Raw genomic sequence first — 26,057 nt, 5'->3', positions numbered from 1 at the left:
GGCCGTCGTTGTTGAATCGGCATTTACACTTGCTCGCAATGATTTTCTTACTCTCGCATCCCCACAGCTGACAAGAGGGAGACAGACTGTTTATTCAAAGCTGAGAACAAAGAATGAATGGCTGTCATTAGGGGAGTTCAGAACATCTCAGAAAGGTTGACCTCACAACGGTGTGGCCTAAATGCCAGAAAGCAACTCCTAAAACCGAGGGCACACCCCTCTCCTCTGTCTCCCTCCCTCCAATACACAGGCACATCCACACACTCACACACTCTCTCTATCGCCCACTCACATTCACAGCGTCTCTCTCTCTCTCCTCACACACACACACACACACACACACACACACACACACACACTCGTACACACAGACAACAAAAACTGTCATCCCTCCCTGCAATGGGTTTTCCCCTAATTCCCTAGAACTTTCGAATTTATTTCCTGTCCTTGGGAAAGGGAAATTTCTAAATCCTTTTGGGGTTTCTCATTAAGATTCTGACAAATGAGAGAGCAAGAAGAACTAGAAGCCCACCACATCACCAAATATGGGATAAAAATGTGCCCTTTCCCCTCCCCCAGCGCATGACCACAGCACTACCTAAGGTCCCAGAGGGGCTGCTCCTCAGGCCCAGCTCACCCAGCTCCCAGCAAATGCTAAATTGGCCTCTGTGGCCACACAGACTTCCCGGTGAAACCTAAGATGCAAACGGGTTACCCTTTAAAAACAATGCAGGGCTTTCTTTAAAGCCGCCTGACCCGTCCCCCATCGCTCCTGCCTTGGCCTGATTGACAGGGCCCCTGGGACCCATGGGGTGAGGCCCCTATCAAGGCTATGGCCTTTTCTGGGGCTTGGGGCCCCCAACAGATTATCGGGATGGTGCCATGGGGACCAATCTTTCAGGTTTTCCTGTCAAAGATTCCTGCCTCCTTCTGGGGACACCAGGAGAGGGGCCGGTGAGCGGGAGCCCGTCCACCCGTGTGGCCGCCGTGAAGTCATCCCGGAGCCCGCCTCCATCGTTCCATCGAGCACACATACCATCGCCAGGAATGTCCCTCATTTTTCATCCCGAGCTCCCAGCAGTCGGAGACAAGGCTGTGAGCCGTAGGAGGGGAGTTTGGCCGCGGCCCCCGACCCTGAGCCGTGACTGTCATCGCAGATCTCTGAAAAACGAGCCCTGTCATCTCTGCCGCCGCGGGTGCACAATTGTGGCCTTATATTTCCCCGCAGCTGCTCACCTTTCTGGACCGGAGCCCCGGGCCTAGCAGCCCACAGACACGGGCACGGCGCAGAGTGGAGTGGGCAAGCCCCGGGACGGTGTCAGGGTGCTGCCCTGGCTCCTGCCCCAGGGGGTGCCACAGCCAGGCTGTGAGGAGCAATTAGCGCCACCCTCCTGATGGAGGCCTGGAGGCCCGAGATGTGTCCCAGGCAGTGAGTGACTGCCTGGAACTCAAACCTAAGCCGTTTGGCTCTGAACTTCAGGTTCTGTCTCGGTCTCAGGTCCCCTAAGAAGCCCTGTTTTTCTCATGAGATGAATCACGGCAGCAATGAAGAGTGTGCCTGTGAAAAGGTCCAGAAAGCTAGGAACCCAAAGCCATTTGCATGACATGTAAGACTCAAGGGTCCCACCACTCACTCCTTCTATCCCCTGACTCCGGTCCCACTAGCCTCCTGTCTCAAGCACACAGGCCTGCCTGCCACTTGGCCTTTGCACGTGAGGGGCCACCTGCTACAGCTGCCAAGCTCCCTCCTTTCATCCAGGTTCCTGCCAAGTGTCCTCTCTCAGAGGGGCCTTCCCTGTCCACTTGAGCTGAAGTCACAACTGCCCACTGTGGTCATCACCATGTGTCTCCTTTCCCAGCTAAATTCTTATTAGAGCGCCTGCTTCCCTCCTTCAGTGAACAGATCTGTTTACTTGTTTATAGGGTCTTTCCTCTACTGGGTTATGGGTTTATTGAAGGCAGAAATTTCCATGTGTTTTGTTAACAGATATATAGCTTGGCCCTAGAATGATGCCTGGCACATAGTAGGAATTCAATAAACATCTGAGGAATTAATACACAAAGAAGGAATGGATGATCTGTAGGGTGAGTGTTCTCAGCAGCTCCATGGGGCGAGCGGATCTCGTGAGGGCTTTCCCTGCCCACAGTTGCCTTTTTTAACCACTCTGTCACCTCCAGTGTCCCCCACGAACCCCAGCCACAGTTGATGGGCTCAAGGGAGCAGCCTGACTCAAACTGGGTCATTCAGATCCCCTCCCTGAGAATTCGGAACTGGGACCAAGAGAGTTAGTCCCATCTAGCTTCAGGTCGCTAGTTGCAATATATACATTGTTGTGAAAATATTTCCCCAGCAGCAGAGGAAGTGGACTGAAAGGATATCGTCAATGAAGAAAAACACGGAGAGATCTCAACTAGAGAGGAGAGAGAGGAAAGAGCGAGAAATAAGAGAGAAAAGACAGAGACCTTGCATTTTCCCAGGATCTGGTTCCCACCCCTTCAGAGGTGCAGCTCCATTCAGTATTCTTATAAATCCCCCTTGTTTTGCTTAAGCAGGAGCTGGTAGGTCCCTGCTACTTGCCAACAAGAACTAGCTTATGCTGTGGGCTCCTCTTCCTCTGTGTCCCCCCACGTGTCCGCCTCACCCCAGCTAGTGTGGGTGCACTGGGCTGCACACAGAAGGAGACCAGGATGTTCTGCTAAGGCATCCTGACTTCCATGTGCTCAAGGAAACTTGACCGGCGTGTGTGCATCATTCTAGATGTCCATCCATCGATCCAACAGTCCCTTCTGAGCAGCTCTCTGTGCCTGGCCCTGCTTGCACTGGGGACACAGCAGTGAGCAGGCAGACACAGCCCTCAGCCCTGAGGGGCTCCCATCCTACGGGGAGGGAAGCGACTTCACAGGCCTGGAAAATGTAAAGTCACTATTATTCTGTGTCATGGAGACAGCCAAGGGGCAGGGGAAACAGGACCGTCTGGATAGGTGTCACTGAAAAGGTGGCATCTGAATGCAAGTATAAAGAGGTGTGGGAGGGATGCCAGCTTTGGGTGGCAGAACAGAAAGTGCCAAGGCCCTGGGGTGGAGCGGGCCTGCTGGGAAACGAAGAGCCGCAGGGATGCCAGAAGGGGAGTGAACAAGGGGGCAAATTCTAGAAAGAGGGGCTGCCAGAGACACGCACTGAGGCCCCTACTGACCTTGTGTGTGATTTGTTTGGGCCTCGGAGAACCTTGGGGAGTAAGGGATGGGGCGTGAGGACTCGGCAAGGTCGGGGGGATTTAGGGTCATGTGGCCACTGCATGGAGAGCCTAGGGCTCAAAGACAGGCCATTGGACCCAACGTAGACCCTCCTCTTTCTGCCTGAGGAAGCCCAGTGGGTGCCCCTGTGAGTGACTGTTCAGAAGCAGTGATGTTTTCGCAGCGGCCACACGGTTCCGCGTCCCCACCTGCAGTGCACGGGTCCGGATCTCTCCACGTCCTCACCAGCAGCAGTTGGCCTTGGGTTTTTTTCGTTATAGCCACCCAGGGGGTGTGACATGGCGTCGCATTGTGGTTGGTTTCCATTTCCCTGATGACGAATGATGTCGAGGGCCTTTTTATGTGCTTGTTGGAAACAAAAGGCCACATGTCGCCTGATTCCATTTATAGGAAGTGTCCAGAACAGGCAAAGGCCTGGAGACAAGAAGTCGATTAGTGGTGGCTGGCGGGAGGCAGTGACTGCGAATGGGGACTGGGTTCCTTTTAGGGGAGATGAAAATGTCCTGAAACTAGATGGTGGTGATGGCTGCACAACCTTGCGGATGTGTTTAATGCCACTAAATTGCACATTTGAGCATGGTTAAAACAGCGGCCTTTGTGCTGGGCGCCTCTCGCCACAATTCGGCGAACGCAGTGCGCTCTCGTGGGCCACCCGGCAGCGGTGGCCCAGTGATACTTTCATCACCCCCTAACCTGCTTCTCTTTCTGTGTGGCTGTATATTTATGAGCAGGCTTGACCCCTCATCAAGGTTTTCAAGAATTTACCTCAAGGAACATGTCTTGGAACAACCCACAGGGGCTTTCTTCATGTGTCCTGGTCGGAATGTCATGGCCAAGGGGAGAATGCGCCGACTGCCGGCTTCACTCTGTACACCAGAGCCCAAGGTGTCCAGGAAGCACCTCTGAGGTCACCCCCAAAAGCGGCCGACACCCGATTAGATCAACGCCCAGCCCGCGTGGAAGCTCCAAGAACTTGGACTAATAACAATAAATAGCTATTTGGTTACTTTTTACAGACACATTTGGACTGCATTTCAGGCAATTTTATGGGCGAATGCTATTTCGAGCGTTCCCAAATTCCCAAATTGCCTGTGAAACATCTGCAGGGCAAACATCTGGAATTTTATGCTCGTGGCTCCTTGTGCGTGCTCTTGGACATAAATCTGAACCTGTCCCCAGGTCCCGGTGAGACAGGCTTGGCTCCGATGGCCGGTCCAATGTTGTCCTCAGGTCCACAGGACAGGGCTCCCTGCGGCACGTGAGGCGCGGCCTCATGGTGGCTGGGACCGTGGGTTTCAGGAGCTCTGATGAAGCCATGTCCATCCTTTGGCTGAGCGATGGTCAGCTATGCCCAGCTCTTCCCCTCCTTCATTTAGGGCCTGTTTGGCCCAGGTGGGCACAGGTACACTTATTGCAGTCACCTGTCCTTCCAGGTCTGCAGCCCCCTACAGGGCACAAGCCCCGGGGGATCACTCTCAGTCACTACCCACCGCCTCTCAAGGGCCTCCCGTTGCCTAAAGGTGAAGAGCCTCCTCCCCAGGGCTCACAGTGCTTGCCTGGGCCGACGCCTCCTGACCCCCCCTCATCCTACCTGCTTGGAGGCTTCCCAGGTCAGGAGCCCCCTCTGTCTCCTTCATCAATGAACCTCCACCGCCTGGCGCTGCGTCTAGCACATAATAGATGCCCCACTGGTTTTTGGTAAACACTCTCAGTAAATTCACAAACAGCGGAATGAATGAAGGAAGGATGTTATCTTGCAGGGTGCAGTCAGTGCCGGTTTACTACCTGAGGTCTCATGGAAAACGTCTGGCACGTAACCGACTTTCCAAGCACGCTCTGAATGTAGCGTCACACCCGCCCCCTGCTAGCTTCATTCACTCCTTTTCACTTGCCATTTCCTTTCAGCCACTTGCCATTTGCCTACACACTTTTTATGACTGCAATGGTACGTGCGTTTTTGCTTTTTACATTAACAGTGCATCATTTACATTTTCCCAAGTTTCTGCAGGACCTTATACTAGCTGCTAAATAACTATATTTATTGTTTTAGAATACGATGGTCATATTCATTGCTATGGAACAGGGGTCAGCAAGCTCTGGCCTGTGCGCCAAATCCTGCCTGCTGCCTGATTTCGTAAATAAAGTTTTATTGGAACACGGCCTGTGGTTGCTTTTGTGTTACCTGGCAGAGATGGGTAGTCCTGGCAGAGACTGCAGGTATGTGGCTGGCAAAGCCAACAGAATTTACTATCTGGCCCTTTAAGAAAAAATTTGCTAACTCCTGCCCTGGGACATTTAGATATTTTCCAGGCATTGGCAGTCAGAAAACCTAGCAGTTTTTAACTTTTGATGTAACTTTCCCTTGGTATAGAATCTTAGAGGGGGAATTAGTAGACTAAAAAGAATGAACTGGTGTGGGGGTTTTTTTGCAATACTTCCTATTTCCCTGAATTTACATCCATGTTACACAAAATTTACTAGGCTTCCAAAATTAAGTGAATGCTCTAGTTTCACTCCAATCCAATAAGCACTGAATGTTAATGTTCAGTATGTCAGGGAGGGGTTAATATGGTAAATATAGAAATGATGTGTGAGGACTTCTCTAATTTCATTACTTTGAATATTTAGTGACCAGAGTTATATTTTGATGGTGTTTTCACTTTCCCTAAAGCCCAGTAATGAAGTTATAGGGAACCTTTTTAAAAAGACATTCCCCAAACACCTTGGCTTGCTGTGAAAAGCCTTTTCTAAGGAAGATGAATTCCTGGGGAGAGGAAAGGAGCAATTTTTCTAAGGGAATGAAGTTTCTGTGGGGACAGCAAATTTCAGCAGGAAGTATCCCCTTCGTATTAGTTAAGTTTGCAGGGAAGACTAACCAGTTTTGAATCTAAGAATAATCTGCTTTGGAAACGTGGGATTCCACCTCCCACCAGCCTGTTGACTGTGATCCCGCAGGGAAACATAAAAACACGAATGCAGCTCTCACCGGACCCTACCCAGCCTTCAGGTTGGAGCCAGGGATCCTTGGGGGGACTGCTGGTCAACCGGGGGGCTGAGCGTCCGGCGGCTCTGTGCTGCTGGTTCTGGTATGAGGCGGTTCCAGGCCAGGATTGTGTACATCTTTTGTGTTCCCATGGCCTTTCTCAAGCTGATAGACACTTTCTAAGAGGCTGACAATTCCATGGCAGCCAACCAAGAGCCCCCAGGCAGAGGAGAAGCAGAATTTCATGGGCTGTTTATGCTGTTTCTCAATTTGACCGGGGAGGCATTGTCAGGTGTCACTCAGCCCTATGGTCCTCCACCCTGCCTTTACCCTGTGTGGCACTCCCTTGCTTTGCTCCTGGATGTGAGTCAAAAGAAAGTTCCTTGAAGTAAAGTTGTAAAACTGTGTATCAAAATAAACCAAATTAGGAATCCTTATCATCTTGACCAATGCAGCCTTCCATGATCTACCCCAGTGGATCTCAACCCCAGCCACACATTAAAAACCCCTTAGGGAGCTTTGGAAAAAACCCTGATTGTTATTTGAGAAAGTCCTGTCTGCATATACTGCGATTTAATTGATCAGAGGTGCAATTCCATCACTTACATTTCTTAGGGGCTCCCCACAGAGATTCTAAGGTGCAGCCAGAATTAAGAACCTGTGGCCGGTGCATAACTTCCTAGCATCTCATCCTGGCACCTCCAGCGCCCTTCACATCCCCTCTCCCCCAGGCACACTGAGGATCCTGCAGATGCCCTGCTCCCTCCACCCCTTCCCACCTGGCCAACTCTCACTCACCCACTAGGGCAGGCATCGAATAAGATAATAAATGTGAGTGTGGATTAAATAAGACCCAGATCTCAGAGGCTGACACACCAGGGTTTGATCCAGACTCCAACACTTCAGGATTGCCTGATTTGGGGCAAACTTCTGTATTCTCCCAGCCTGTTCTCTTATCTGTATGTTGTTGTGAGGATTGCAGGCTATATGTGTTAAGTCATGATAGACTAAATATAAACATCTTCAATAAAGAGTAGTTTTTAAAAATATATATATTGCTGTTATTACTAAAACACTGGTCCTTTAGAGGGAAGCTAGCCACTCACTTTAATGGTCTGCTCAGTCCTCAACATGCTTCTAGAAAGGGTCTTTGAAAAAGAACTGCCTTCAACGGTAACGGGATGTGGCCCCTATTTTTGAGTATCTCCAGGGATAGCATATCTTCATCTTTCCATGTTGGTTTAAATTTTAGAATAGCTAATCATCTTTCAGAGCCCGTTCTGGTGATTCATTGATTTAACAAGCATGGCTTGTGTTCCAAGTGAAGAAATGAAACCAATTTCATAATTAGATCCTGTAACTCCTAGGTGGACCTGAAAGTCTCAAACATCAAAGACCAATCTAATGCTGATGGTGCCTTTGCTGACTAGGAATTTCTACCTATTGGTTTGTTACTTAACAAGTTTCTGGCAATCCTTTGCAGGAGGGTGGGGGTAGACAGATACACGATTAATAGAAACATAACAGAAAACTACTTGATCCTATTAAAGTACTCAGAATAAACAAAGAGCATGTTGAGATGATAATTAGCCTTATGAAGCAAAATGTGTCAAGAGCCATTGCTTAGGACAGCAAACCTCAGTTAAAGAAATAAAGCTTTAAGCCGAGACTGGAGGTGGCAACTGAAACCTGGTCTTCCCGTTGATAAATTAAGTAGTTAGTCCTTAGTGGGGAGACTTAAGTTAGGACATAAACATGTAGAGTTTGTGGGTCACACTCTACATGTAGGTCATCCAAGAGCTAATGTAATCACCAGCATCTAACAATCATCATTAGTAAAATAAGTTTCTGTGCATTATCTTGACATGGTGTCTCCAACCATTGGTTTCTTTCAAGGTTAAGTGAAGCTAGTTGAGGAGAGTGTGGGTAGGAGTGGTTAAGAGCATGGGCCGTGGGGTCAAATGGGCACGGAGTAAGTCTGGCCCACCACAATCTGGCTGTGTGGTCTGGGGTTAGGCCCTTGAGCTTCACACATGGACCAGTGGGAGAATCCTTGGCTTCAGTCCCAGCTCTCCAACTAGTGTTCTTTCTTTTATACATTAACTGCCCCTGGGTTTCTGCCTGAAATGAGGTCTTCATATGCTTACTCTGCTTGTCATAAAGGCCAAGCAAATGGGTCAGCTGTTAAGCTGTCACTCCACCTGGTCATCTTAACACAGCCCAGCATGGTGGCCATTCTGGATGTATGGGCTCTTTGGGACCATCCTGCCGAGCAGGGCTGTGTGGCTCCCCCAAGTCAGGTCCAGAAGAGGCATGGCTCCATGGGCAGCATTAACCATAACAGTGAAATGGGAGACCCTTTTGAGTTTAGCTGTGTGAATCTGAATGAGCCATGTAACTTCTCTGAGTGACAATTTATCTTTTTTCTTCTTGTCATCAAAATAGTCTTTATTGAAAAAGAGCAATGAAAGCTTCAATTTTTTTCTGGTTCAAACAATTCCTAAAGCCAATGGATACTCTCATAGACAGATCTGCCGAGTTTCTCTTGCTTTTGAATAAGCTTGTACAAGGATACAACACCACTCAGTATAGAAAAGGTTATGTTGACAGAAAGTAACATATAAACGTCTTTATTTCTTAAAGAACAGGCTACACTACAAAAGCCTGTCACTGTATATATATATGTATATATATGTATATATGTGTGTGTGTGTATATATATATATATATATATATATACACACATATATATATATTTAAAGTATTTTTATTGATTTTTAGGGAGAGAGGAAAGGAGAGGAAGGGAGAGAGAAAAAAACATCAATGTGAGAATAGAACTTCAATTGGCTGCCTCCTGCACGCCTGCGACTGGGAATCGAACCAGCAACCTCTAGTGCACAGGACAACGCCCAACCAACTGACCCACACAGGCCAGGGCTGTCACTGTATTTTTTAACCAAGAAAATACCTGCAGCTTATTAAATGACCATAATAATAATAATCATTAATAATTTCAGAAATACAAAACTGCCCTGAAATAAGACAAACATATTAAAACAAAGTAGAAAGAAGTAATTACCCAGAAGCTAACAAATTTCTACCTTGATGACCTTATATGGTCTGGCAACTTATCTTCAATTATATGAATGTGACAGTGTCTGCTCCAACCAGGGACAGACCGTCCGTGAGGGTCAAGTGACACTTGCTATTCCCTGATGCCAGCACCACAACAGTGTACCCTTTTTCCCGTCAGGGGTGGAGGAGGGATGGATCCCTTGAGGCAGGGATCATGTTCTGTCCATCTTCACACCCCCAAACCTGACCTTGGGAGGCCTCGGCCCGTCTTGCAGGCCTGGCTTCAGATCATCGCCTGTTTCTTAACTCCCCCAAGCCTCTTCTATTAGCACCAGAAGACAGAGATAATACCGGTTGTGGGAGAAGTTACCAAATCTGTACACATCACGCCTGCCTGGAACCTGCAGATGCAAAGCGCTCAGTGCACATTTAGAGAATCAGCAGCAGCAGCAGCTCTAACTTCCACTACATACTTTCCATGCGCTAGGACCTGAGCTAAGCGATTGTGTAAATTAACCCGCTTGGCCTCCCAGTCCACGCTGTGGGAACTACGATCACGATTCCCTTTGTTCTCAGAGAGTGAGCAACGTGCTTGAGGTCGACCCAGGCAGGAAGCGGCAGAGGCAGGATTTGAACCCCAGCATCTGGCTCCAGAGCTCATGCTGTGAACTGTCTCTCTTAACTAGGCTGAAAGCCTGTTTAAAGCTAGTTGAAAACATGCCGTTGGATGCATTTCGGCATAACAACTTTTTTTATATGCCTGAATAAAATTAGAAGATTTCACAGTTAATTTAGCCCATTGGACCATTATGTTGGATAATCCAAATCAGCTAGTCTATTTGATCTTTTGTAAAACTGGCTGATGCTGTCCTGACTATGGCTAAAAATGAAGAGGAAACCCTTCCTGTGTTGTGTCGTAGCCAAATCGGCTCACAGTTTTCTAATACCTGTGATTATTAACTGGAAAATTTATCCTAATCTCTGTGAAATAAAGTTTCCGAGTGTGATCTTTATCAACAAACACACGAGGATATGGAGATAAACAACCCAGCTTATCCCAAATGCCTTTTCTGTTGTTTGTTTTCTAGAAACATGCATGATTTCATTGAAGTTGGGCATTTTTAGTGGCTGGGTCTCTTGGTTTTCTGTTTTCTCTTTGCATGGGTCAGCATTTCCTCCACGTGGGAGAGGCATGAGATACAGAGGCACCACGGCGTCTGGGGTTGTGAGAGGACCCACTGTGCTGATTTTCCTGGGATCAGGTATTCCTCTTGCCACCCCAGAGGTTCTCCATCCTAAAGATTTAGGTAAGAGATGCTCTGGAAAGGGGTGTCATGTGCCCCATCCCTTTGGATGCGCAATTACAGCCTCTAGAAAAGAGATGTAGAATAGAAAACAAGATTCCATTTTACAATATTATAAAAATGCATGAGGGGAAAGCTATTTTTACATAACTTGAAAATACAGAGTGACAACATATTTTTGGTTGGTGAAGATTTTTGGCTAGGATCATGATTATTAATGAGAATTTATTCTCTGCAGCCCTTTAAGAGAGTGGGCGTGGGAATCGGCATGTAAAATGGGACAAGTTTCTGTGTTTCCCAAAAGGAGATATCCATTTAAGAAGATCAAGCCTGGCCGGGCATGGATCAGCAGTTGAGCATCGACCTAGGATCCAGGAGATCGCGGTTCGATTCCCGGTCAGGGCACAGGCCCAGGTTGCGGGCTCGATGCCTAGTAGGGAGCTTGTAGGAGGCAGCGGATCGATGACTCTGTCAACACTGATGTTTCAATTCTCTCCCTCTTCACCTCTCTTCCTCTCTCTGAAATCAATAAAGATATTTTAAAAAAAAGAAGAAGAAGAAGGTCAAGAAACACTTATTTGGAGAATAAGCCAAAGAATTAGTTGAGAAGAACAAAAATAGTTACTTGGCATTTACACAAAAATGTATGCATTTATTCAAAATGTAGGGAAGTCTCACCTGCTGGGTGATCAGCACGGAGCCTAAACATGTCTAAACTTGGGAGATGACAGCTCTGACTTAGGGGTTAGGTAAGGTCCTAGCAAGGCGTGGTTGGGTGGTGGCTTGTCCTAGCCAAGGCCCACAGCGGCCCAAGTGGGCTTGACCTTGCTTCTCTCTGAGACTGACAGTCTCACTGCAGAGAGCTGTGAGCATCCGAGTCCATGAGAGAGATCGCCGTGGCTGGAAGCCCTCGGTGGGTGAGTTACGGATCCACTTCTCGGCAGTATCACTTTATCACCTGTTCCTTCTGCTATTGCACAAATCAGTGCAACACGCCAGCTGGTCCCGCTTAGGTGCTGTCTTTCACTGAGCTGCCCCTCCCTCCAGCAGTGGAAGCATCTATTTCTATTCTTTTATGGATGGAGAAGGAAGGAATCGTATTTCTTGGGCTCTGCTGCTTGGGAGATGTTCTCTCTTCAAATGTTTTCCCTGTTACTATTGTCTGAGGCCCACAGAGGTGAAGGCCACGTCCAGGACCACATGACAAATTAGGAGCAGCTTCCTCTCACCATGAGGGTGGGCCTCACACCTGCAGAGCTGAGAACTGGGGGTAGACACTGTGAATAACATCCCATGTGGAATTGGGCCCAATGTTGCTAAGTTTATTAATTTTTTAAAAAGTGAAGTATTTTCTTATAATGGAAAATTCATTTCTAAAAAAACACACCTAAGTTTCCAAAAATGCATAAGCTCAGTTGAATCCTAGCAGACAAACTCAAATGGAGGGGCAATCCACAGGAGGGTAAATCGGCCCTCTTCCAAACTGCAGGTGAAATGAAAGACAAACACTGGCCGAGGGGTGCTGCAGATTAAAGATGTGACATGTGATTCCAGGGTGCAGCTGGGTTGGAAGGCAAAAATTGCCATAAAGCACATTGTTGGGACACATGGTGAAGCCTGAATACAAACATTCACTAAAGCACAGTGACAGTGTGGTTGTGTAGGAGAATGTCCTTCTTTCTAGGACACAATGCTGACACCTCCCACAGGGTACTTGTAAAGAGTTCAGCAAAAATAAAGAAACAAGCAATGGTCACAGTAATGTTGGCCAAGAGAAGATGAACAGCAAAAGAACAAATAAGGCTAAATGTTGACATTCGGTGAGTCTAGGTGACAGAAATATGGGCATTCATTGTAGTATCTAGCAATTTTTTGATGGGTGGGCCTAAGTTTTTGTTATTTTATTATTTTTTAATTTTTTATTGAAAAAATTATCTTTATTGATTTCAGAGAGGAAGGGAGAGGGGGAGAGAGAGAGAGAAACATCAGTGATGAGAAAGGGTCATTGATCAGCTGCCTCCTGCACGCCCCCAACTGGGGATTGAGCCCGAAACCAGGTCATGTGCTCTGACGGGGTGTCGAGCCATGATCTCCTGGATCCTAGGCCTATGCTCAACTGCTGAGCCACACCCAGCCAGGCTGGGCCCAAGTTTTTAAAATAAAAATTTTGATAGAAACAAGTAGAACAGGAAAACATAAGGCTGGATGAGCCAAACCAAGCTTTCCCACACATCTGCTCTTTGCCGTGGGCCCCTAAATGGAGACCCCCAACAAGACAGTGTCTGCCACTGTAAGGGACTTGAATCCAAGACTACAGAGTGCCCACTGGTGCCAGACTCACATGAGAGCAACAAGGCAAGTGATTCCTGCCCTCGGGGAGTTCACAGTCTAGGTGCAGTTAGGTCCTGAGCACAGGAAAGCACTGGCCTGCGGAAAATGATGGACTGTGCTACTGTTGTGAAGAAAGCGAAAGGACAGGACGGCAGGGCAGCTGTTTGACAAAATGCTGAGCCGGAGCACAACCCGACAGGTGGGCGAGAAGGTGAAGAAAAGCCCAGCCATCGGTGAGCTGTGGAACAGCATCCCAGTGGGTCAGCGATCGGCATGGAAGAAGGTCCCAAGGCAGCAGTCAGGCTGAGTGCCATGGGGAGGAGGAACCCACATGGCTGGGGCCCATGAGCAGGATGAGGTCTGGGGGCTACATGAATTTTCCTCAAGGGTGACCAGAGACCACTGAAGTGTGTGACATGCATTTGACACTGACCCTCCTTCCTTCCATGATGTTTTTGGAGCCCTGTGCCTGATGATAACAGTAAGAACAGGACCCCCTGTACCTTAGATGCTGTGTGTCAAGCAGGGCTCTGAGCTCTACATCTCCGAGCCAATTGAATCCCCAAGTCAGCCCAAGAGAGAAGGTAGGACTGTTATCCCTATTTACAGATGAGAAAACTGAGACCTCAGAGGACAACGGGCCTTTGTGGAGAATAGCTCTGTACTGGGTTGGATTGTGTCCCCCAAAATGATATGTCCAAGTTCTAATCCCCAGAACTTCTGAGTGTGGCCTGATTTGGAGACAGAGTCTTTGCAGATATCATCAAGTTAAAATGAGGTCATACATGGCTTAGGATGGGCCCTAATCCAATGACTGGCATCCTAATAAAGAGGGAAATTTGGATACAGATGCAGAGATTGGAGTGATGCATCCATAAGCCAAGGAATGCCAAAGACTGCCTGAGACCCCAGAAGGTGAAAGAGAGGCAGCCTCGGGGATCACCCCTCAGAGCCTCTAGAGAAAGCCTGGCCCAGCCAACACCTTGATCGTGGACTTCTGGCCTCTAGCACTGTGGGAGACTAAATTTCTGTTGTTTGAACAGTACCCCTCTCCCCCACCCCCTAGTTTGTGACACTTTGCTCCGGCAGCCACAGGAAATTCACACAGCTCATAGAAAGAGTTGTCAGACCCCACGTGGACCCGCACTCTACAAGAAGCTGGCGGCATTGAGGGGGTTCCTGGCCTCACTTTGGAAACAACTATGCAGCATTTGTTAGGCCCTCCCATAACTTGTCAGCCACCCCAGTCCCAAGAACTGCGTCAGGCAGGAAGCCCAGTGGACCCCACTGCCCCACAGGAAGAAGGAATGGAGGTCAAACAGTCACTCGCCTTCCCCCTCCCTCTCGGCCCCAGGGGGACATTGAAGTTCTCCCACCCACGTAAGGGCTGCCGACCTGCTTTGATGGACAGCCGGCCACAGAGGGGGTGGCCACCTCCAGGGCCTGGGCCTGCGGGACCCGGCAGCGGGGGCCTCCCCAGGCGCGGGGAGCCGCAGCCCCGCTCAGATACCCGATCAGATCAGCCCCGTGCAGCTGTCCAAATCACAGTCCTGAAACCCGATGACCGGGGCTGGGCGAGGTCAGGGACATGCACAGGAGAGCCCCCTTCTAATGAAAACATTAGCAGGAGAAACAAAGGCGACTTTCTCTCTCGGACCCAACCGCCGGTGCGCCTTCCCGGGAGGAAGGAGAGAACAGAGCGAGGGAAAGAGGAGGGACTCAGGCTGGACGGATGTGCAGAGGAAACTCACCCCAACCCTCAGCTCTGGGGCATGGCTCCTGTGCCCCCGCCTGGGCCCGAGAGTCTCAGGATGCCCTGCTCCTAACCGGGAGGCCTGTCCCTGCCAACAAGCGGGAGGCTCCCCGCGAGCTTCTCAGCAGGCGTCTTCCCCAAGGTGCAAAGCCAGTCTGGCGGGATCCTGAACTTCGCAAGTTTTCCTTTGGGAGAAGCAGGCCCCTTTGATTTCTCCCTCGTGAGGTGCGCAGGGAACGGGTATTTTGGTCCAACATCCCAGCCAGGAGATGGCCTGCTTTTTGTATAACAGTAGTGGCTGTTTAGAGAAAGGAGCGGTAGTTCAACTTTCAAGTCTTAGCCAGAAATTACACATAAACAAACTGTCGTGACGGCACCAATGAGTCCCAGATGCGGCCAGGTAGAGGGGCGGGGATTCCCCCAGGCCACCCTAGATGGGACAATGGGGGACAGAATGATCCGAGGCATGGTGCACACGGTAGACACCCTAAAAATATGTGCCTAGGAGACTGGAGCTCAGGCCTGAGCCGATCGCTCCATGCACACGACGTTCCCTAGGGACATGTGTCTGCAGTTGGAGCAGCCTCTCGGTGGGCAGCCTGGGGGCGCAGGAGCGGAAGTGGGTCACAGCGGGTTTCCGCCGCACAGCAGTGATGGAAGCCACATTGCTTGTGGATAAGCAGCAGACTAAATACACTGCGGACTGAGGTTTTGCAGCAGACACTGATGTGAAGGACACGTCCACACCGACTTCTAAGTCAGCCGGCGACACGGAAGGCAATGCTGGTTGTCACAGGAGGACAGGACAGTGCTATTCTGGCAGAAGTAGGTGGCCCTTCCCCGAACAACCCATCGTTAGTGTACATTGTGGTTGTAGCAGTGATGGATGTCATCGCCTTCATGTTCCGTGTGCCAGGCAGGCCGCTAAGCAATTTCCATCCCTCTTTCCAATTAATTCTCTCAACGTCCCACCAGGCAGTCACCATTATTATTGCCATTCTACTTCTGGGCCAGCTGAGGCTTAGGGAGGTTAAGTGACTTGCAAAAGTGCCACAGGTTGGAAGTGAAGGGACAGGGAATGGTACTTCTGTTGGCCTGCGTCCTGAGAAATGCTTGTCCTCTGTGTTAGAATACACTCCTCTCTCTCCTGCCTCAAACGACTAGTCCGTTCAGTCATTTCCCAAAGTGTCGCTAAGCTATTCATTAATCCATTGGACAATATTTATTGAGTAGCTACTGTGTGCCAGGCACTGTGGGTATTTATGCACAGAGGATATGTGTGGGCACTGGGGGTAAATCACTGATCAAAAAAGACAAAATCCTGGCCCTGGCTGGTGTTGCTCAGTGGTTAGAGAGTCAGCCCGCACACTGAAGGGTCACGGGTTCAATTCCCAGTCAAGGGCATGTACCTGGGTTGCAGGTCCAATCCCCACTCTGGTCAGAGCATGTGCGGGAGGGAACCAATCGACGTGTCTCTGTCACATCGATGTTTCTCTCTCTCTCTCCCTTCCACGCATTCTAAAAAAATCAATGGAAAAAAGATTCTCAACTGAGGGCTAATAACAAGAAAAGACAAAACCCTGCTCTCCTGGAGCTGCCATGCTAGTGGGGAGAGACAGGTAATAAGAAGAGCGAAGAAGTAGGGTAGATGGCATGCTAGGGAAAAACCAGGCTGGGGGTTGGGTGAGCTGGATTAGAGTGCGCTTGTGGATTTACCACGTGCCAGCTCTGTGTTTGAAGCTAAGGTTAAAATACGAATAATGGGAGGCTCTTGGAGACAAGAAATTCTTAGGTCATCCAGGGGACCGACATGGGAACCGACACTCACCCTGCCGTAGGTGAAGTGCTTCGATGGAGGTGAGAACAAGGGGATATGGGAACAGAGACGCAAATGGGCTCCCAGATAATCACACGGGCTGCAGAGAGGTGCATCCAGGCACGTGGGTTACACCCCCTGCCAGGCACAGCCCCCCCACTGGTGCCTCTGTGACTTTTCCAGAGCCGGCCCTGCTAAAGGCTTCACAAACATCAGCTCCTTGGGCTCTCAGGACAGCTCCCTGAGGAAGAAACTGCAGCTCAGAGAGGTCAGTCCACCTGCCTCAGGCCCCACAGAGTAAGCGGTGGGTGCAGGGTTCCCACCCAGGTCTGTGCCTGAAACCCAACTCATCCAACAACCTCTCCTGTGACGCTTTTGAAGGAAGGAGCTCTTTCTTTCCTTCTAGCTGCTGTAGACCTAGCATTTTCCTGCATAGAGTCGATGCTCAAAAAAACATTTGTTGAATGATGAATGCATTTTATAGTTGTATGTTCTTTTGTGCTCTGTCTCCCACCCCCCTTCCCTCTGCATATGTAGGAGAGAGAAATATTCAGAGACACACATGTTTGGGGTCGCAGATGTGTACCCAGTACCCAGCTCATCTTCTGGCTGAAGGACGAGCCGCCCTCCTCCCGGCCTCTTCACTCTGCCCTTCCAGACACGAGGGTTCTGGAAACTCTCGGATATGCAGCGGCATGGTGCCTTGGCTTCCTCTCCTCACTGCCAGCTACACAGCCCTCAGGATGTAAAGGCAATGGATAATTTGCATGCCCAAATTCTTAGCCTGGCAAAAAGTTAGGCCTCCTGCCCGCACCAGGTGGCCTCTTTTGCAATCCTCAGCGGCCCACAGGAAGCCATCCAAACTCAAATCTGATTAGTGGCAGCTTGCTAGTCCCTCCTGAAAGGAAAGGTATGACTGTCCGTCAAAGGGTTCAAGATCCAACGTGGGTCTAAGGCCCATCCCCAGCCCATCCGAAGCCCATCCCCACCCCACCCCAGCAAGCTGAGGATGACTCGTCAAGATGCTCTGTGGGCTTGGAAAAGTCCTCCTGGAGCCGGCAGGCCAGTTTCAGTCTGAGCTGGGCTCTGAGTCCAGGGTGGCAGAGGCTTACTGAAGCCTTTCCAAGGCTCTCACATCGGAGAAATCGTACTCAAAGGCTGCCAACCACCAGCTTTAAAGGGCCACTGCTGGCACCTCTGTCCTTCATCCTGGCCAGAAGCACCAGAGCCGGCCTCTCAGCTTCCACACCCCAGGCATTTCAGCTGCACACAGAGCCCCATTGACCTCCAAGGCAGAGCAGAAAGGAAACAGGGGCGGGCTGTCAGTGGGGGCTGCTCCTTGTGCGAGTCCAGCATTTGCAGCCCTGACCCCCACACCGTGGCCAAATATCCATCCCACCTTGAGGTAGGGAAGGGGAAGGTGGGAGGAGGCCCCTTGAAAATTGGGCCAGGCCTGGCCACGCTCACATGAAGGCGTGGTTCCAAAGGTGCCTGGGAACCCTGAACGGGGCCCTCTTTGGTCCAGGAATTGTCTTCCAGAGGTTAGGCCCTAAGAATGTTGCAGCCCACGTGCCCCGAGGCCGGCTGGGCAGCAGTGGACCACCCACGCCTGGGAGGCCCCACTTGCCGTCAGAGTGAGAGGAAAATCGGGAGGAGCAGCCAGCACATTCCCGCCCCGCAAGCGCCAGTTCTCTTTGGCAGCAGCCGATGCTGCAGATGAGCCAGTGCAGCCAGCGAACTGGGCTCGCAGGACCCAGGGCCCTCGAGAGCCTGGGGCTCCGAGCCACCGAGCGGCTTGTTCCCAACCACGCAGCCCGGAAGTGGCAGAGCCGGGACTAGAGGAGTGTCTTTTCTCCTGCTAGCCTTTTCCATGTACTCCTCCCCGGGGGAAGGGCTCTATCATTTATTCATTCATGTAGTTATAGTCTTTCATTCATGTACTCAATGAATATGATCAAAGACCCCCTCAGGGCTGGACCCTAGAGTAAGCGTGCAAGACACCGAGGCTAAAACAGCATTTATAATCGGATAGAGGAAACAGAGCAGTAAACCAACTACAATAGAAGTATTGTAATTACAACAGTCCTAGGTATACACCCCTGGTGGGGAAAGTTAGTTTTAACAGCTTCCCAGGTGATTCTGATGGGCAGCCAGGTGTGAGACCACCTGCCCCTTGACTATCTTATTGCCACCATGTAACGACAGAGATGGGGTCCCCGCTGAACACCATTCCCACAAACTCTGGAAAGAGCTGCTCCCTGCATAGGAATTGTAGCTCCCACCGCACTCCCCTGACCTCTGAATTACATCCCCACACTTCTGGTGTATTTATCAAAACGCTTCCAGGACCCGAGCCCAGCTTTATCCCTGGCGTCCAGCATTATATAAGCAGCAAGTGCAGCCCCGGTCCCGGCCATCTCTCCAGCGCTGCGCTGAGGAATGAATGCGGCATTAGTCCCGCAGGGCCTGCGGGGGGGCGCTTGCTCCACGAGGTTTCACAGTAGCTCGCCCACGACATGAGCAAATGCCAACTGGGCGCCCACTCTCAATGAAATGGGGCCTTCGCTCCGTCCGAAAAGGCTGAGGCCTTTCAACATTAATCCAAGTCAACTGAAGTTTCCTTTTCAATTCCTACAATGTAAATACTTTACATCTGTCCTTAAGTGTACTCCCTCTTGGCAGACTGTCTTAACTTCCTCACTTAATCAACTCCTTTTCCTTCCTTCCCTCAGTCCTTCCCTTCCTCCTTCCCTCCCACTTTCCCTCTTTCCTTCCCTCCTTCCTTCCTTCCTTCCCTCCTTCCTTCCCCCCCTCCTTTCTTCCTTCCTTTCTCCCTCTCTTCCATTTTCTCTCTTTTTTAATCTTTTTCCTTCAAGGTTCTGCCACTCTCAGCACAAGAATCCAGAAGGTCCCCAGAATAAGAGTTCATTTTCTGAGGCTTGTGACTATGCAGGCCCTTCTGACCACTCAGTGCTGGGCACCTAGTAGGTCTACAGAAAATTGGAGCGGACCAGATTGCTCTAAGCCCAAGGCCGGGATTTGCATGTGAGCAAAGCTTCTTTCCCACCGGCAGCCTATAACTCGTAGGATCTGTGTGGGGTTTTCCGGGCCTGGCTAGTGTACAGCCACCCAGCACACTCGGGTCTCTGGGGTGGAGCGAGAATTTTGCCTCGGCTGGGGACCTCTATTTTCTACGGCCACGCCTGCTGTTTTATCAGTGCCCACGCTAGGCTAAGTCCTTTATGTAAGTGACCGCATTTCTTTCAACAGCAACTCTTCCAAGATTAGTATTGTTACCCCTGTTTGACAGATAAAGAAACTGGATACCAGAGAGGTGAAAAAGCTTGCCTGAGGTCACCCAGCAAGGAGGTAAAGGAGCTGGAGTTAAAATCCCACCGGGGGCATTCCAGCTCCCTCCGCTTCCTGTCCCCCCTGCCCCATCCCTGTTCCAGGCTGAACTCCCCGCTTTTCCTGAAGCCATGGGGACGCATCTCGACTTCAGTCCTGGACACTGGCCATGTCACCTGGACATGGGGGCAGCACCTCCAGGGACTTCAGAGTCCCACCAAGTGTCAGCAAGAAAAGCATCCTTAGAGCTTAGCTGTTCCCGGCCCTCTCGCTGTGTAAACTGAGGCCCAGAAAGGCTTGGCAGCTTGTTCTGAGACCTAGGCATCGCCAACGCCAGAGCCGTCAAGTTCGTTTTTCTTCCACCATTTTCCATTTCCTTCCTAGAGGGAGGAGGGTGACAGAAAAATCCAAACTCTACAGCGGAGAAGGAGGAGAGAGTGTTGTGTGGAACCTGGAGGTGGCTCCCACCAACCTCCTACACGAGTGGGGAGACCGAGCATCCAATGCATAGAAATCTCTCCATGTGACCTATGAGGTCAGAGGCAGAGCACAGGCACGAACCTTAGGCTTCTGGTACCCTCTCAACTCACCGTCTCTCATTTGTGACTCCTTTTGGGGGCCTTAGTGAAAAATTCAGAAATTTCTAAGGCTGACAATTAGTTGAATTCACTTTGGTCTCCTCACCTATCAAGCTTATTTGAAGAATAAAATGTGAGACTCCAAAACAGGCTCACAGATTCAAATGCGTACATTACAGGTGCCAGGCTTGTCACTTAAATAAACAGAGTGGGCCAGGTGCAAGACAACAGGGAATGGTGGGGACTGGGGCGCATTGAGAAGCAGAGCCTCATCTAAAGGGGACAGCCCCTACCCACATCCAGCCAATTGTTGCCAGTGGGACTGTCCAACTGTAGGTGATCTTCCACTGTATCCAGAAAAGCCAGAAATCTAGGTTTTTGAAGTAAAATATTCTGTTTGTGTCACAAAACAATTTTAAATAATTTCAACACCTCTACAAACCAATTCAGCTACCCTTTACACCCTCCGATTTAGATGATCAAAATCTCTCAGGTAGGGGTGTCCCTGGGCCCCCTGAGCTGCACTTCAACCCCAGGAGGCCTGCTCTGCCATGATTAAGACTAGCAGAAGCAGCCTCTGGCAGAAATGACAACTGACATCAATTGCTTGAAATTAGCCATGTCTGTATAACCTGCCACCCGTTTTTATGTCAGTAGTCGGCACCACTATTAGCAGCTGGACTTCAAAGTGTGATGAAGACAGCAGGCGGAGGCCTGCACAGTGTCACCATTTCTATCCTGTCATTAATGAGAGTTGGTTTACATGAGCATCAAGTGCTGATAAGGGCGTCTGAGGATCGTCACTGTAACTGCTCCATAGAGTAGACAATTTATTAGACAGCCGAGTCCAGCCCATTAGTCATAAACTATTAGAAGACTTCTCAGATGTTTTAAACCATCTTTTGAACTCCATTAGACTTGAACTTCACACAGGTAATATCAAGGAGGATGGGAGATGAGGGTCACCTGGTAACCCATGCAACAAATGCAACAATTTCCAACCAGACGTCTGCATGGGATTGTCCAGGCTTGGTGCATGGGGGTCGGGAGGCCTGGGGGACACGTTCAGTGCAACCTCTAACCAGCAGCGGAACCCTGGGGAGCCAGAGGCCCCTCCCGGTGACAGTGACTTCCTGGGTAAAATAAGAGCTTCAGGCTAGGGGGCTACTAAGATGTCTTCCAACAAAGGCAACCAGCACCTTGGTTTGCTCGGGGCTTTGCTGGTCTTATCACTGCAAGTCCCACATCTTGAGAAAGCTCAATCCCCAGCAAACCAAAGTGGCCGGTCACCTTACAATGCCAATCAAACCAAGAAACATGAAGACGACCGACCTCTCATTGTCCAAGATTGGCAAGACACACAAAAGTGGCATGGGCATGTCAGGTATGGTCAGACTGTCTGAAAAACAGCCTCATAAGGGACTGTTCTCTCCACCAGAAACCTTGGCTTAAATGCCTAGAGTTTTCACGACATCTGATGCGAGTTGGAAAGAAGGGCCTGAGCCCAAGTTCTTTGCAGATTATTTGTAGAGCAAAATGTCACTGCTCGGCTCTCAGGCTGCGTTTATTTCCACACACATTTGTTGAGGGTCTTTCTAAGCACAAGGCAGTAGGCACAGAGGATGGGGTGGGGGGCTGCTTCCACTGAGATCTTCTTCCACACTTCCTTTGTGCTGTCTTGGAGGAGGTAGGAAATGGGTAAATGAATGTGACCTAAGGCCTCAGGGACGCTTGCAGTCAGAGCCCGTCAAGTGCTACTTGGAACGTGGCTCCCTGGGTCCTGTTCAAAGGCAGGCACCGAGGGGGTGAGTCCTGAGAGTGTGCATTTTAAACAGGCATCTGGGAGATGTTGCTGCTGCCGGCCCGGGGCCTGCCTGGAGTAGCCAGGTGCTGAGTGACTGACTCCTGAGGGCAGAAACTGTATCCGACTCATCTTTTATCCACAGTAGCGAGCACACTCTTAGGGGTCAGCCGGATCCACAGACGGACTGCCTGAGGCGCCCTTAATGCGGACGCGCCCCCCGGCCACTCTCATCTGGCGTTGCTCTTTCTCCCGGGGCTCCGTGCGCCCCGAGTGTTCCCCATTTCTGAGAATACTTGTGATCAGCTGTTGGAAAGTCAATTAATGAAATCACCCAGGGGAGAATCCAATAATGCTCAGGAAAGATGACCACGATCCAACCCCAAGCCTTTTTTACTGAGCTCCCGGAGGCCTCAAGAGGAAGTCCGTTCTCTTCTGAAACAGGCCAGAGGTGGGGACTGCCCTGCTCCCCTGCCTTCTCGGCACGCCATCCTCCCAGTGATTTCATGACCTTGTGTCTGTAAATTTTCTTCCCTCCAATTTTAAAAGCATTCACGTGATCAGCAATATGTAGATGGATATGCAGTCTGGCATGGCTTATAAATAAGAAAAACTAGAAATAGCCTAAATGTGAAAAGAAAAGATTAATTAGATAATTTAAGACATATCAATTGATAAAATATTTGTTGCCATTAAAAGTAATATTTTTATGTGTAAACAACAGGAAGTAATCACCATAGAGTAGTAATTCTAAGCGCAAGTTTGCAAAACTACAGAGAGAGCGTAACGCTGATTTTGTAAGAAAAAGTATTCCAAAGAGAAATTGCATCAAAATCTAGGGTCATGGTGTTTTGTCTTCTGATGTGTCCTTTGGTCACAGAGTCAAACACAGAGCTCTGGAGTCAGATTGCAGGGTTCAAATCCCAGCTCTACTACCAGCTTCGTTCTGTGGCCCTTGGCAAGGTTCCGAGCCTGTTGGTGCCTCAGTTTCCCCTCTATAAGAGTGGAAGTGATGCTATACTGACCTTCTAGCGCTAGAGGTATGGACCTGGTAAAGTACTGGGGCAGAATTAGGGGCGAGCTTCAAGGACCCATCGAGAGGAGAAACCTGGGGAGGCAGTGGGCACCTCTCCCCCACCTCCGCTCAGATAAAGCGCACACACACACACACACACACACCCTTCCCTTTCACTATTTCAAACTTGATTGGACTTCTGGTCTATCTGAGGGGCCCTGTGCTCTAGAAGGGGCTCACGGCCTTCCTCGTGTTCTGCCAGGCCCACCCCCTGCTGCGGGAGCAGGTGACTGAGTGAGCTACTGGTGAGGAAGTCGCTCCGTCGTGAACCCAGACGCACCTGGCCCCAGGCATCCCCTTGCTATCAGGTACCAGGCTCAAGGCTGCTGGGGCAGGATCCTTGGACACGGAAAAGCGGGGCTGTCCCCCAGTGAAATCAAGGTGGGCGCCACCACTCGGGCTTTAACCTCGAAAGTCCCCCATCGGGTCCCACCCCATAGCATCACACCAGCCTTTATTCAAGAGGAAAAGAGAAACAGGGGCTTGATGCAGCTCTGGATATGCACATACACAGTTTGGGATTTTCTAAATGACAGCACCTGTTAATTGTCTGGTTAGGTATGACCTATTAAACATTTACCGCCCATTTCCTGTACACGTCTGGTGAGGCTGGCAGGAAATTTAGAACAAATTAAACAGCAGCTGCAATCCCTCACGCTTTAATGGTCCCTCCACGATTCTATGCCATATTGTAAAATATTAGGGGGCAGATCTATTAGGGACAGGCGGGTTTCATCAAGGAAGCCTCTACCTCCCCATCCCCCTGCCAACCAGGCCCCATAAAGTTAAATTGGCCAGCGCACATCTCTCCCTCCCCTGCCTCCCCCCACACCGCCATATATTTGAGGGGAGGCTTTTTCATCTCCACACCCCACTCACCCTCCTCTCCAGCCCCCCAGCCCCCTCCCAACCGTTCCCACACGGTTTCACATGTGGTCCGAGAGGAGCACTTCCTGCCGTTATAAAAAGCAAAACCAAGACCCCAGCAAAAACAGGCTGTGCACAGAACACCCAAGTTGACAGTGTGAGAGAGAAGGCCTAATCCATTCCATATGACAAGCAGCAGTGGCCCGCAGGGGCAGGCCAGACCCTGAGGAGAATTCACAACAGTCCACCCCCTCCGGCCTGGTGTTCTCAACCGCCCCCCCAACTCTCCCTCCTCAAGTGGACCCTTCAAAACAGGAGAAAAATATTCTTAGGAGCACGCCCCTAACTTTAAACTGATTATGTTTGGGTTTAATAGCCTACTATGCATTGTTCTTTTTTCACTTTGAAAATAAACTCTAGGAAGCATTAATGCAAATACAATATAAACACACTCGTTCCTAAATTTTCGCATCTCCCTGGTGTGTTTCGGCTTGCTCCTTGAGATGATGGCTGGGCCTGATGCAAGAACCAGATGGGTCTTTAAATTGGAAGCTTTGCAGCTCACCATGTAAATAGACAGCTGTCCAGATGATTTGAGGGATGGAGGCGCCCCTAAGCGCCTTTAATAATTGCTTCCATTGTCTTCCTTGGAAAGGCAAAACAGATAAGGCCCATCGAAGTCCTTTCTGGTTGTTCTGCTGAAAAATGACAAACTTCACCTCAGTTACAGAAGGAGGTATAATTAGAGGCTCACATTTTAGGAATTCATTGAAAGAACAGATTTCTATGGTAACCATACTTTAGTCAATATTTTTATATTTTTGTAGCTAGTGTGTGATGCTGGGTGATTGACAAATGCACTTCATTCACTAAGTCCCCTTTTCACAGCTGCTCACCAAGGATGCTGAGCCTTAACACGCTTATCAGACGCCACATCCAAAATAGAACCTTTCTACTTCCCGTTTCCTACTTCCTGCTTCCTGCTCCCCAGTTCCATAAACCATTCCCTTGAGAGGTGCTAAAAATGGAAAGGACAAGATGAAAGAGTTACTCAAAAGATTTATACCAGCCCGTAAAAGTCTCCTCGGTGTCCCGCAGACTAAATTGTCAGTTCTGCTTTAGCTGAAACTTTTACTGGGTAGTCAATCTGAATTTTGTCTATAATTCCATTAAAACCTACTAGGCCAACTGTTTGTGGTTTGGTTGTTCTGGATGACTTGACAAATTAGTATAGTAAATTTCGGGTGTCTTAAGTACTAAATGAGGTCATTTGTTTAATGAGCCAATCCTCTGCCCAGAGTTTGACCCCAACCCACTAGGGTGAGTTCACATAGAGTTCCAAGGCGGAGGCCTGTGGTCCCTCATTTGTCTTATGCTTCTAGAGAAACTGCTCTACAGTTAGGGCTGGACATGGAATTCCAACCTTAACGTTGATTTGTTAGAGACAATTAGCGAAGGAAATTCCTTTGCTTCAGTTTCACTCCTTCCGATTTTCCTCCTCTAGTGTTGTCATTGCTGCCAGCATCCCCACCTGCCTCCTCCCTCTCACCATCACCATCCTCATCATCACCACCACCACCACCATCATCATCACCACCACCATCATCTCATCATCATCATCACCGCTATCACCATTATCATCATCATCTCATCATCACCATCATCGTCATCATCATCACCATCACCACCACCACCACCATCATCATCTCATCATCATCATCACCGCCATCACCATCATCATCATCACCTCATCATCACCATCCTCATCATCACCATCATCACCGTCCAACCCCTGTGGAGCACTTACTATGAGTTACTGACTACACGACTACTTGCTACCTGCGCTCAGGGTTTTCAGTTGCTTTATCTCA

Source organism: Miniopterus natalensis, chromosome 18 (assembly GCF_054644295.1).
Source record: "Miniopterus natalensis isolate mMinNat1 chromosome 18, mMinNat1.hap1, whole genome shotgun sequence".
NCBI lineage: Eukaryota > Metazoa > Chordata > Mammalia > Chiroptera > Miniopteridae > Miniopterus > Miniopterus natalensis.
This window is presented reverse-complemented; position numbering follows the sequence as displayed.